The sequence below is a fragment of the Narcine bancroftii genome, chromosome 4 (genome assembly GCF_036971445.1).
Source record: "Narcine bancroftii isolate sNarBan1 chromosome 4, sNarBan1.hap1, whole genome shotgun sequence".
NCBI classification, from domain to species: Eukaryota; Metazoa; Chordata; class Chondrichthyes; order Torpediniformes; family Narcinidae; genus Narcine; species Narcine bancroftii.
In genome coordinates, this window is record NC_091472.1 from 215,205,375 (window position 1) to 215,218,777 (window position 13,403).

Here is a 13,403-nt window from a genome sequence, read left to right on the forward strand (position 1 = left end):
TTCTCACATGTCCAGATTGCATGAATTGTTGTTCCCATTTCTTTTTTACATCGAAAACATCTGTCAGATACTGTTGGGTCCCATTTATTTAACTTTTGAGGTGTAATGTATAGCCTGTGTATCCAGTTATATTGTATCATACGTAACCTCGTATTTATTGTATTTCTCATCGTTCCAGAACATAACTTCTCCCATGTTTCCTTTTTTATCTTTATATTTAAATCTTGTTCCCATTTTTGTTTAGTTTTACCATTTGTTTCCTCATTCTCCTTTTCTTGCAGTTTAATATACATATTTGTTATAAATCTTTTGATTATCATTTTATCTGTAATCACATATTCAAAGTTACTTCCCTCTGGTAACTTCAGACTGCTTCCTAATTTGTCCTTCAAGTAGGATCTCAATTGGTAATATGCCAGCACTGTATCTTGAGTTATATTCTACTTATCTTTCATTTGTTCAAAGGATAATAATCTATTTCCTGAAAAACAATTTTCTATTCTTTTCATCCCTTTTTTCTCCCATTCTCTAAAGGAAAGGTTATCTATTGTAAAAGGGAGTAACTTATTTTGCGTCAATATTAGTTTTGGTAATTGGTAATTTGTTTTATTCCTTTCTACATGAATCTTTTTCCAAATATTAAGTAGATGATGTAATACTGGAGAACTCCTACGTTGTACCAATTTTTCATCCCATTTATATAATATGTGTTCAGGTATCTTTTCCCCTATTTTATCTAATTCTAATCTAGTCCAATCTGGCTTTTCCCTTGTTTGATAAAAATCTGATAGGTATCTTAATTGTGTGGCTCTATAATAATTTTTAAAGTTTGGCAGTTGTAAGCCTCCTTGTTTATACCATTCTGTTAATTTATCTAGTGCTATCCTCGGTTTCCCCCCTTTCCATAAAAATTTCCTTATTATTTTCTTTAACTCCTTGAAGAATTTCTGTCAAGTGTACTGGCAATGTCTGAAATAGGTATAATATCCTTGGGAAAATGTTCATTTTAATACAGTTTATCCTTCCTATTAGTGTTAATGGTAAATCTTTCCAATGCTCTAAATCGTCCTGTAATTTTTTCATTAGTGGATAATAATTGAGTTTACATAGATGGCCGAGATTTTTATTTATTTGTATACCTAAGTATCTTATTGCTTGCATTTGCCATCTGAATGGTGATTCCTTCTTAAATTTTGAGAAATCCGCATTATTCATAGGCATTGCTTCACTTTTATTTACGTTAATCTTGTAACCCGACACTTCTCCATATTCCTTCAATTTCTTACATAATTCTTTTATTGATAGTTCTGGTTCTGTTAAGTATACTATAACAGCATCCGCAAATAAACTGATTTTATATTCCTTGTCTTTTATTTTTATCCCTTTTATATTATTTTCTGTTCTTATCAATTCTGCTAGTGGTTCTATAGCTAACGCGAACAATAAGGGTGATAGTGGGCATCCCTGCCGTGTTGACCTGCTTAAGTTAAATTGCTTTGATATATATCCATTTACTGTCACTTTCGCCAATGGCCCCTTATATAATGCTTTAATCCAATTAATATACTTCTCTGGTAAACTGAATTTTTGCAATACTTTGAATAAATAATTCCATTCTACTCTGTCAAAGGCCTTCTCTGCGTCTAAAGCAACTGCTACTGTTGGCGCTTTACTCCCTTCTACTGCATGAATTAAGTTAATAAATTTACAAATATTGTCTTGTGCGTCTTTTTTTAATAAATCCAGTTTGGTCTAGATTTACCATTTTAGGTACATACTCTGCTAATCTGTTTGCTAATAGTTTAGCTATTATCTTATAATCTGTGTTAAGTAATGATATTAGTCTATATGACGCTGGTGCGAGTGGATCTTTCCCTTGCTTTAGTATTACTGTAATACTAATTTAATTATAAATTTGGTTACTTTGTTCTTTCTGTTAATTTTTTTCCCAGTTTTGTCCATATTTGAATCCAAATTCAGGTTGAAATCCCCTCCTATTAATATGTTCCCTTGCGTATCTGCTATCTTAAAAAAAATATTTTGCATAAACTTTTGATCTTCTTCGTTAGGTGAATATACATTGAGTAGATTCCAAAACTCCGAATATATCTGACATTTTATCATTACATATCTCCCTGCTGGATCTATTATTTCCTCTTCTACTTTAATTGGCACATTTTTACTAATTAATATAGCTACTCCTCTTGCTTTTGAATTATACGACGCTGCTGTTACGTGTCCTACCCAATCTCTCTTTAATTTCTTGTGCTCCAATTCAGTTAAATGTGTTTCTTGCACAAATGCTATATCAATTTTTTCTTTTTTCAGTAAATTTAGCAGTTTCTTCCTTTTAATTTGGTTATGTATTCCATTAATAATTAAAGTCATATAGTTCAGCGTAGCCATTTCATACTTTGTTTATCTTCCCTTTCCATTTCTCCATCATCACCTTTCCTTCTTATCCATTTCTGCTTTCTTGTTTTGAACACTTTATAAGACAACATTTCTAAAACATCAAACATTTTCCTTATTCTCCTATTTAAAACTTCTTTAACCCCATTCTCCCCTCCCCCTCCTGAGTTGCCCTTTATCCCTTGTCGGGCAACCACATCTCCCCTCTCCATTTGGATTTGCGAATTCACTCGCAAATGTCAACTGATTTTGTAGTGACCGTAACTCCTCCCCACCCAGCCCCCCCCAGAAAAGATTTCAATTTTCATATGTAACAAAGGTCACTTTTTTAATTCCCTCCTTATTCCTTCTATTCCCTTTCCCTCCCTTATTAATTCTTGTCTATACTCCATATATTTTCCTCTAAATACAGATACATTCATGTATACACACTATAAATATACACACATATCCCCCTTTACACACATACATATAGTTCGTGGTCATTTTTACTCTCATTACATGTCTTCATCTCTCTGCTTGTTTTGTAGTTGTTCTGCAAATTTCCTTGCTTCCTCTGGATCCGAGAATATTCTGTTTTGTTGCCCTGGAATAACTATTTTAAGTACCGCTGGGTACTTTAACATAAATTTATATCCTTTTTTCCATAAGATCGTTTTTGCTGTATTGAACTCCTTCCTCTTCTTCAGGAGTTCAAAAGATCCAATCTTTTATAAATTCTCTCATATTCTTGCCTTCTTCATCTTCCTTAAGGCCCACTATCTTTACATTATTTCTTCTATTATAGTTTTCTATTATATCTATCTTCTGAGCTAACAGCTCATGTGTCTCTTTAACTTTTTTATTAGATTCTTCTAATTTCTCTTTTAATTCCTCTACTTCCATTTCTACAATTGTTTCTCATTCTTCCATATTTTCCACTCTTTTTCTATCTCTGACATGGCCATTTCTATTTTATTCATTTTTTCTTCTGCATTCTTAATTCTTCTTTTTATCTCATTAAATTCTTGTAATTGCCATTCTTTCACTGATTCCATATACTCTTTAAAAAAAGATACATCCATTGTCTTGCCTTTCTCTTCTTCTTCTTCCACTTCTTTCTGTTCTTCTTCTTCTTCCTCTGGGTTGACCATCTGTTGTTTCCTTGTTTTCATTTTACCCTCTTCTTTCTTGTTGTCGTTATTGTCTGTGTTCTGCACCTGCTGCTGTGCTGCAGGTGTCTCTCTCAGCTGTGGAGATCGACTCCGCAGCTGTTCCCCCCTCCCGTCAGTGTGTTTTTTTTCGTGCGCATCTCGCATGCGCGGTTGCGCACTTTTACTCGGATCTGCAAGCCATTTTTGTAGTCCCGAGCCCGTCTCTTCTACTGACCTGAGGGAGCGGGCTTCTCTCTCCGTGGCGGGCCTCTTCGGACAGGTAAGGCCTTCACCTTCTTCTTCCGACATTCTTTCTTCCTCTTTTCTTCCCGTTGTTTTTGACTTTTCTCTCTTCACTGCCATTTCCTTCTCACCTTTATTTTTACTTTATTATAAATTTTAATCTTGTACCTTTGTGCTTTGTGTGTTTTTTTTTTAAACTTTTCGGGAGAGGGCTGGAATTCCCTGGCCAGCCACTACTCCATCACGTGACTCCTCGTGGATACATCTTCTGAAGAAAACTACTGAAGGATGAATGGAAGATCACACGGGAAAAAAAAACAAAATCTACAATGGGAAAAGCTCTGGCTTTGCCAGTCACTTCAATGGACAATTCGGATGGAGATGCCTCCTCCTCCCAACAAACGGTGGACCTGGAAACTCTGTTGCAAGAATTTGGAGGTCTGGGACAAATATTTACAAATGTGGAGATTGCCATTAAAGAGCTTACCACTTCAGTGAGAGAGGTGGGTGAAGTCATTAATGACTTAACTGAAAGAATGGATGGCGCTGAAAGAGATCTCGGTAAACATGATAAGCAAATCAAGGAATTAAAAAAAACAAACCAAATAGGTCACAGATAAGCAGCAGCTTCTGAATAAACTGGATCACATGGAGAACAATGTGCGAATAGTTTGACTGAGAGAAGGTGCAGAAGGCAGAGACGCTGTGAAATTCTTCGAGACTTGGATCGCTCAAGTCCTTCGTACCAAGGAACGTGCTCATCGAGCACTGGGACCAAGGAGAATAGGTGAAACCTGCCCTCTACCTGTTTTGGTGAGATTGTTGAGCTTCAAGCACAGAGAGATGATCCTGAGGGCTGCTTATGAGAATACACGGAACTCTCATTCTCCCATAAAATGAGACAATGCAGAGATTATGTTCTTCCAGGATTTCAGAAATGTGGTAATTCAGAAGAGAATTCGATGTGGTCAAGAGGCAACTTCGTGAAAAGAACTTTAAATATACGATGTTGTACCCAGCAACGTTGAGAGACGAAGTCTCTGAAGATAACAGAACATCGAACTTTAAATCGAAGGAGGAGGTGGAAGAGTTTATTTGACAGTTATGAAGAAGAACGAGAAAGTCAACTGTGAAAAGATATTTAAAGACATAGTAGTTTTATTTTTTTGTTTAAAGGTCGTCTTAAATGTAATTTTATTATGAAATGTCAAAGTTTTATCCTATCTACGGTTCTTGGGGAGCTCAGAGAATGGAAAGAAGATACTGAAGGTACACCATGATACAACTTTGGCTTAAGAGGGGTAATGGTGTCAACGGGGGAGTATAGTTTTCAAAATGGCACTTTAGGGTGGAGCTCTCCCTGTTCTTTATCCCTGGAGGCTTTTGTGGGCTTTTTCGCGGGCCTTGGGGACTTTTCCTGTCTACCTCACTGCCGGAGCGGAGGTTGCATGATACTTAGGGTGGGGGTACGGATCATAACTGTTTACATATTTATTTATTTGCACAGAATTTTTAATATGCTGCTATGGATAAGTCATTGAAGTTTATAAGTTTTAATGTTAATGCTTTGAACGGGAAGGTCAAAAGAAAAAGAATACTTACATATTTTAAAAAGATAAAAGTCGAGATGTGGTATTTCTGCAAGAAACACATCTTAATAAAGTGCAACATGATGAACTGAGATGGTTGTTGGGGGGGGGGGAGGCAGGTCTTTTCTTCATCATTTAATTCAAAAGCAGCAGGAGTGGCAATCCAATTAATAAGAATGTCCCGATTGCCTTGGAAAGCATTTCAATAGACCAAGCGGGGTAGATATGTAATGATAAATGGCAAGTTTTACTCAGAATCTTGGATGCTAATGAATATTTATGCCCCGAATTATGATGATGAAGTCTTCATGAAGGATGCATTTTTTAAAAGCAGCAGAGGGAGGGCAAAATATATTGATTGGAGAAGACTTTAATTTTTGTCTGGATCCAAACCTTGATAATCAGCAAAAACGGTAACGAGCTAAAGCAGCCAAGTTAACTCTTTCATATATGAAAGATTTAAATTTGATGGACATGTGGAGCCAGTCCAAGGAGAGAGCCTACTCATTTTATTCAAAAAAATATGAACTCGCATACTAGAATAGATTTATTTTTATTATTGTCAAGTTTGAAAGACCAAGTAATAAAATTGGAATATTCACCGGCTGCTCTTGGATTACTCACTGCTAACCTTGGTAATAACAAATAGTGGGGTGTGACTAAGTATTTAGAGGTGGTTTGGGAGGAATTGTTAGAGCAGCTTGCACACACACATTTTAAAACACAGAACACTTGCAGGACTTTTGCAGAATGCTTTTTGCAGGAGGCAACAAAGTATCGACAGCAGCTTGCCTGGGAGACCATGTGATCTTTGCAGGCAGAGGAGGAGAGTTTTCCTCTCAAAGAGGGAGGGTGTGAAACAGAGAGGAGAGAGACAGAAATCCGTTCCAGAAGGACAAGCTGGCAAACTTTGGAAGGCTGCTTGGTCAAAGGAGAAGACTGGCGGTGTGAAAGGTGACCTGAAAGAAAGAGGATCATCTGGAGAACCCTGAAGGGGGCAAGTTTCGTCAGCAAGACTGATTGAGACGGAATCAATTGGGGATGTCCTGGAAAGGGAATCTCTCTCTGAAAACCAACAAAACCCTCCTGAGTAGTAACCATTTGCCTGTTAAGCACCAAAGACTGGTGAACTTCTGTGCACAGTACAAGATTTGCCTGCATCCAGTGAGATTGGACTGTGATCCAAATAACTTTTCTAATCTTAAATATAGAGGGGAGATTAAGTAGTTAGGTAGGTCAAGTAATAAGTTAAAGTTTAATGCTGTTTTCTTGTTCAAATATAACTAAAACAACTTTTGTTTAAGTAACCCTGTGTTGTGGTGCATATCTATTGCTGTTGGTTTTTGGGGCCCTCTGGATTCCGTAACAGGGGAAACAGGAAAATAAATATAGATGGCGATTAAATACGATGTTACTGAAAAGGGAGTATTTTAGTCAATTTATAAGACAGCAGATCGAATTCTTCTGTGAAACTAACTTGGGTTCGACTGATAATAGTTTTTAATATGGGACACATTAAAGGCATACTTGAGAGGACAAAAAAGATTAAAAGAGAACTTAATGCAGAAATAAATAAACTGGAAACAGAGATGAAACAGAAAAAGAATATCAGAGAACGGAAGATCAGGATAAATATAGAACAATGGAAAAGAAGAAGACACAATACAATACAAACATATAGAGTAGAAAAGGCAATATTAAACACAAAACAGAAATACTATGAATTAGGAGAAAGGGGACATAAAGTACTATCATGGCAAGTGAAGGATGAAGAATCAGCAAGACCCATAAATGCTATACAGAAGGAAAATGATACAATTATAAATAATCAAAGAAATAAATGAAACATTTCAACAATATTATAAAAAATGTATATAAATCTGACTCGCCGGGAGATGAGGTTGAAATAAAGAAATTTCCGGATGGAGTGAAACTCCCGGTTGAATGATGAGGACAAGCGAGAATTAGATTTACATTTTACTGGGAATACTTCAGGCTAATAAAGCCCTAGGCGAGGATGGATTTCCAGTTGAGTTTTATAAAGAATTTAAAGAGCTGTTAATGCCTTTGTTTATGGATGTAATAAAGCGAGCAGTGAAAACTCAGACATTACTGGACTCCTTCTCAATGGCAATAATCACTCTCCTCCCAAAAAAAAGAGATCCTCTGAAAACTCCATCTTATCGACCGATATCGCTTTTAAATGTAGATTATAAGATAATAGCGAAGGACTGGCAAATAGGCTGAGACAGTATTTACCCAAACTAATACAAGCAGATCAAGTAGGATTTGTTAAGGGCAACAAGCGTCAAATTACCTAGTGTGATTATTTAACATAATACATTTAGCTCAATCACGGAAGGACCCCAATATAGTAGTACCTTTGAATGCAGAAAAGGCATTTGATAGACTTGAATGGCCTTTCTTGTTTAAAACACTGGAAAAACTGGGGATAGGACGAGGACATAAACTGGATTAGGACATTATACCAAAATCCACAGGCAAAAATAATAACTAATAATCAGATATCAGGAATATTTCCATTGAGTCGATCGAGTAGGCAGGGCTGCCCCCTCTCTCCGGCATTATTTGTTATGGCAATAGAACCTCTAAAAGAAATGATATGGGCGATCCTGAAATCAAAGGCTTCAAAGTCGGGCAAATTCAGCACAAGATTGTCTTTTCGCTGATGATAATACTGTTACACATGTCTCAACCTGAAGGCTGCGTGGAAAAATTACAGGAAATTTTAATAAAATATGGGAGAGTATCAGGATACAAAATAAACATGGAAAAAAGTGAAATTTTACCAACAACAAATCAGGACAATGAGCGATTTGAAGTAAATAGTTTGCTCAAATGGAAAAGTGAAGGGATTAAATACTTGGAAATTATGCTTGATAATAATTTGAATAATTTGTACATATTGAATTATTCTCATCTGCTGGCAAAAATAGAAAAAGATTTGCAGAAATGGAAAGACCTGTCCCTGACAGGAAGGATCAATTGTGTTAAAATGAAAATTATGCCAAAGATTCAATACTTGTTCCAGTCAACAACAATGTATTTACCAAATAAATTCTTCAAAATAATAAATGGCTTGGATAGGCAATTTTTATGGAATAATAAAGTACCGAGAATAGCACTGGATAAATTGATGTGGGACTACAAACCAGGAGGACTGAGGCTTCCAGATGTTAAGAAATATCTGGCTTCACAGTTGAGGTTCGTAGCATTTTTTTTTAAACTGACTTACCAAAATGGGTACATATGGCATTACACGAGATAGACAAAGTATTATAGATTTTATCTATAGATGGAACCTGAAATTAATCAAGAAGAAGACTTCAAACCCTATACTGATATACTTGATAAAAATTTGGCAAGATATTAATGATAGTATAGGAAGGAAAATTGGAATTTCTTTGTCTCCATTATGTAATAATCTGATATTGCCCATGATAATGGGGAATAGGATTTTAAATATATGGTCTCAGAAAGGAATTGGATACACTGGGAATTGTTATAAGGATGGAGTCTTAATGTTATATTAACACATGAAGCAAAGTTATGATGTTCCAAATGGCACCTTTCTTTGCTCTCTGCAATTAAGGGCCTTTCTAAGAGAAAGCTGGGGAATAATATTACTTCACCAGGTATGAGTCAACTGGAATGCACATGATGGATGGGTATATACCTAAATTTATTACCCAAATATATTATGCCCTGCAAATGGATGGGAAAATATCTGGAATTCATAGATTCAGGGAAAGATGGGAAACGGATCGAGCAGTGAAAGATAAAGGTGGATAAATCTCCGGGACCGGACAAAATATTCCCAAGGACACTCAGGAAGGCTAGTGGACAGATAGTGGGGCCATTAACAGAGATATTTAGGATGTCACTGGCCACGGGGGTAGTGCCAAAGGATTGGACGGTGATGCATGTGGTTCCGTTGTTTAAGAAAGGGTCTAAATGTAAACCTGGGAATTATAGGCCCGTGAGTCTGACGTCTGTGGTGGGCAAGTAGGGAGTAATCAGCATGGTTTTGTCAGGGGTAGATCATGCTTGACAAACCTGATTGAGTTTTTCGAGGGGGTTACAAAAAAGGTTGATGAATGGAAAGCTGTGGATGTTGTCTATTTAGACTTTAGTAAAGCTTTTGACAAAGTTCCCCTCAGGAGATTAGGAAAAAAGGTGGAGGCATTAGGTATAAATGAGGAGGTAGTGAAATGAATTCAGCAATGGTTGGATGGGAGGTGTCAGAGAGTAGTGGTAGAAAATTGTTTGTCCAATTGGAGGCCAGTGACTAGTGGAGTTCCTCAGGGATCGGTCCTGGGTCCACTATTGTTTGTTATATATATTAACGATCTGGAAGTAGGGGTGGAGAATTGGATAAGCAAGTTTGCGGATGATACAAAGATTGGTGGTGTTGTGGACAGTGAGGAAGATTACCGTAGATTAAAAGGTGATTTAGGAAGGCTGGAGGTGTGGGCTGAGAAATGACTGATGGAATTTAATACAGATATGTGTGAGGTGTTACATTTTGGAAAGGCAAATCTAAATAGGTCATATGCATTAAATGGTAGGCTATTGAGATGTGCAGAGCAACAAAAGGATTTAGGAGTTGTGGTAAATAGTACCCTCAAGGCTGATACTCAGGTAGATGGTGTGGTGAAGAAGGCATTTGGAATGTTGGCCTTCATAAATCGGAGTATTGAATTCAAGAGTAGGGAGGTTATGATGAAATTGTACAAGGCATTGGTGAGGCCAAATTTGGAGTTCTGTGTACAGTTTTGGTCACCAAATTATAGGAAAGATATAAACAAAATAGAGAGAGTGCAGAGAAGGTTCACGAGAATGTTGACAGGATTTCAAGGTTTGAGTTACAGGGAAAGGTTGTGCAGACTGGGGCTTTTTTCTCTGGAGCGTAGAAGATTGAGAGGGGACTTGATAGAGGTGTTTAAGATTTTAAAAGGGACAGACAGAGTAAACGTGGATAGGCTTTTTCAATTAAGAGTGGGGGAGATTCAAACTAGAGGGCATGGTTTAGGATTGAAGGGGGAAAATTATAAGGGGAACATGAGGGGAAATTTCTTTATGCAAAGGGTGGTGGGGATGTGGAATGAGCTTCCGACAGACGTGGTCGAGGCGAGATCATTGGTTACATTTAAGGAAAGACTAGATAGTTACATGGATAGGAGAGGACTGGAGGGGTATGGACCGGGCACTGGTCAGTGGGACTAGGAGGGTGGGGATTTGTTACGGCATGGACTAGTAGGGCCGAACTGGCCTGTTCTGTGCTGTAAGTGGTTATATGGTTATATTGGAACAATCTTGGGCTGAATGGTATAAGAATGGGGCAACTTTGATTATTAATGCGAGCTACGGTTTGGAGAACTACAATTTTCTCCATCAATTATATTTGACTCCACAAAGATTGAACAAATCAAAGCCTGAGATATCAGACAGATATTTCTGATGTGGAATAGAAGGAACATTTTTCCACTCCTTATGGGTGTGTGTGAAAGTTAATGATTTCTGGCAAGAGGCATCAGAAGTATTATCAAAAATTATTGGAGTCAACTTTCCCGTTAATACAGAATTATATCTATTAGGGAACATCATACATATCAGTAACCACTTAACTGAGTTTCAAATATCATTTACTAAGATTGCACTGGCCATAGCCAAGAAAAATGTCGCAGTCACATGGAAGTTAGACATGCCGGTTTCTTTGAAAAGATGGATAACAGAAAAGCATAGTTGTATTCCCATTGAAAAGATTACTTATAATTTGAGAAATAAACATGACACATTCCTGAAGACCTGGCAACTGTATTTGAATTACATTGGAGCACAAGTATAATATCACTGCTGTAAATTCGTGATCAGGCCTTGATTTTATATTATTATTTTTATTAGTAAAATAGACTGTGAGCTTCGGTGGTAGTCAGAAAGACTTTGTATCTGTTTATTTGGTTTAAGTTAAGGGGAAAGGGGTAATGGAGGTGGGGGGGTGGCTGGAATATTTTTGCTTGGGATTTTATTTTGGTTTTGTATTTTTTTATATATAAAAAAAGATTTATATTTTGTATGTAAATGGTATATAGGCTATCTTGTTATATTTATGTAAAGGCTATATACCTGATAGATGCTTGAAAACCAAAGATAAAATTTATTTAAAAAAAAGTATTGCAGCAAACCTAACAGTTTAGTTCATTTTCAGGAAAAGGTCAGGGCCTCGAATGTGTGGCAAGGACAGAAAGCAATAAACTTTATTGACCCATTAACTAGTTAGGAGAAAGGTTCAGCTTATCCAACAACCATTCAGTCTGATAACTTGTTATTGAGAGGTCAAGTTGAGAGAGTGGAGAGCAGCAAGCTCCTTGGAATCCATTTAACAAGTTACCCATCATCGACACACCACATCTCCTCATTTGTCAGGAAGGCACAACAGTGACTGCACATCCTAAGACTGAAACAGGCCACCATAATGCCAACCTTCTACAGGAGCACTATCGAGAGTGTCTGAGTGTAGTCAGGTTGCTGCAGAAAAATGGTATTCTTATGTAAGATTACTATTTAATGATTATAGTTCGGCTTTCAACACTGTTGTACCATCAAAGCTGATAACTAAACTTTGTTCGTATGGTATTAGCTCATCCTTTTGTAATTGAATTCTGGATTTCCTTACAAACAGACCCCAGTCTGTTCCCCTCCAGTATCACCTTGAACACCCCAGAATTCCATGCTGAGCCTGCTTTTGTATTCTATCTTTACCTCTGACTGTGTTCCTATGTACAACTCAAACTGAATGATGAAGTTCGCAGATGACACCACAGTGGTGGGCCTGATCACAGGGGACAATGAAACAGTCTATAGGGGCGAGGTTCAGCACTTAGCCTTGTGGTATGCTGAGAATAATTTGTAAATCAATACCCAGAAGACAAAAGGGATCATTGTGGATTTTACACACACACACACAAGATAGGAAGACACTCGAGCAGGTAGTAAAAACCGCCCAACGGATCGTTGGAATGCAATTGCCTACCATTGAATCTATCTATAGGGGACAATGTTTGGATAGGGTAAGGAATATCATTAAAGATGCCACACAACCTAACCATGAATTATTTACTCTCCTACCATCGGGCAGACATTATATGAGCCTTGGCTCAAGAACTACTACACTTAAAAAGAGCTTTTTTCATGAAGCCATGATAATGTTAAATACCAATTCACGGCGTTGAGCAGTGCTGCACTTATATTTCAGAATCAGTAACTTTTTTAACAATTTATTTTAGAATATTGCAGTCTTACTGTATATGGTTAATTGTGCTTTTTTAAATTGTATGTGTTTATTGTATTGTATTCTATTTTATATTTCTGTTGATGCAAGCCATGTTTCATTAGCTGGTATACCAGCATAATGACAATAAAGAGTATCATTATTACCAGAGGTCATTCCACAATATGGCAGAGAGGATCACTGGAGTCCTCCTCCTTCCACATCGATGTGATCTATTTGGATCATTGTCTGAAGAGGGCTCGCAAAATCATTGAGGACCCTTTCCACCCCACACAATACTTTTTTCAGGTGCTCCCATCGGGAAGGAGATCCAGGACTATCAGAGCCAGCACCACCAGGCTTCTTCCCACAGACAGTGAGAATGCTGAACGACCAAAGGAACTGCTCACACTTAACCATCCAAGACTCATATTTACAAAACAATATTTATTTATTTGTATATATGAATACTTGTCTTGCATATGTATTGTTTGTCTGTATATTATTTCGGGCTGTGTGTCCGTGTGTTTAGCACTGAAGACCAGAGAACGCTATTTCGTCAGATTGTACTTGTGAAATTAGATGACAATGGCCTGAATATAGAGACTGAATCTTTGTTGGCAGATGTCATCAAAGAGCACAGAAGAGATGAGAAATAGAGGAAAGAACAATTATGTAAAGCTATCAGCAAAATAGTGTAAAAAAACAGACTTTGTTGTAGTTCCTTGTTTGTAG

The 13,403-nt window shown here is 37.1% G+C and overlaps 1 protein-coding gene across 4 annotated transcripts in view; it reads right to left on the reverse strand.

Moving 5' to 3' along the window:
- The window catches only part of ndufs1 (NADH:ubiquinone oxidoreductase core subunit S1), a 101,262-nt gene that overhangs the window by 56,677 nt on the left and 31,182 nt on the right, over positions 1-13,403 (reverse strand). The gene's annotated exons all lie outside the window — the stretch shown is intronic.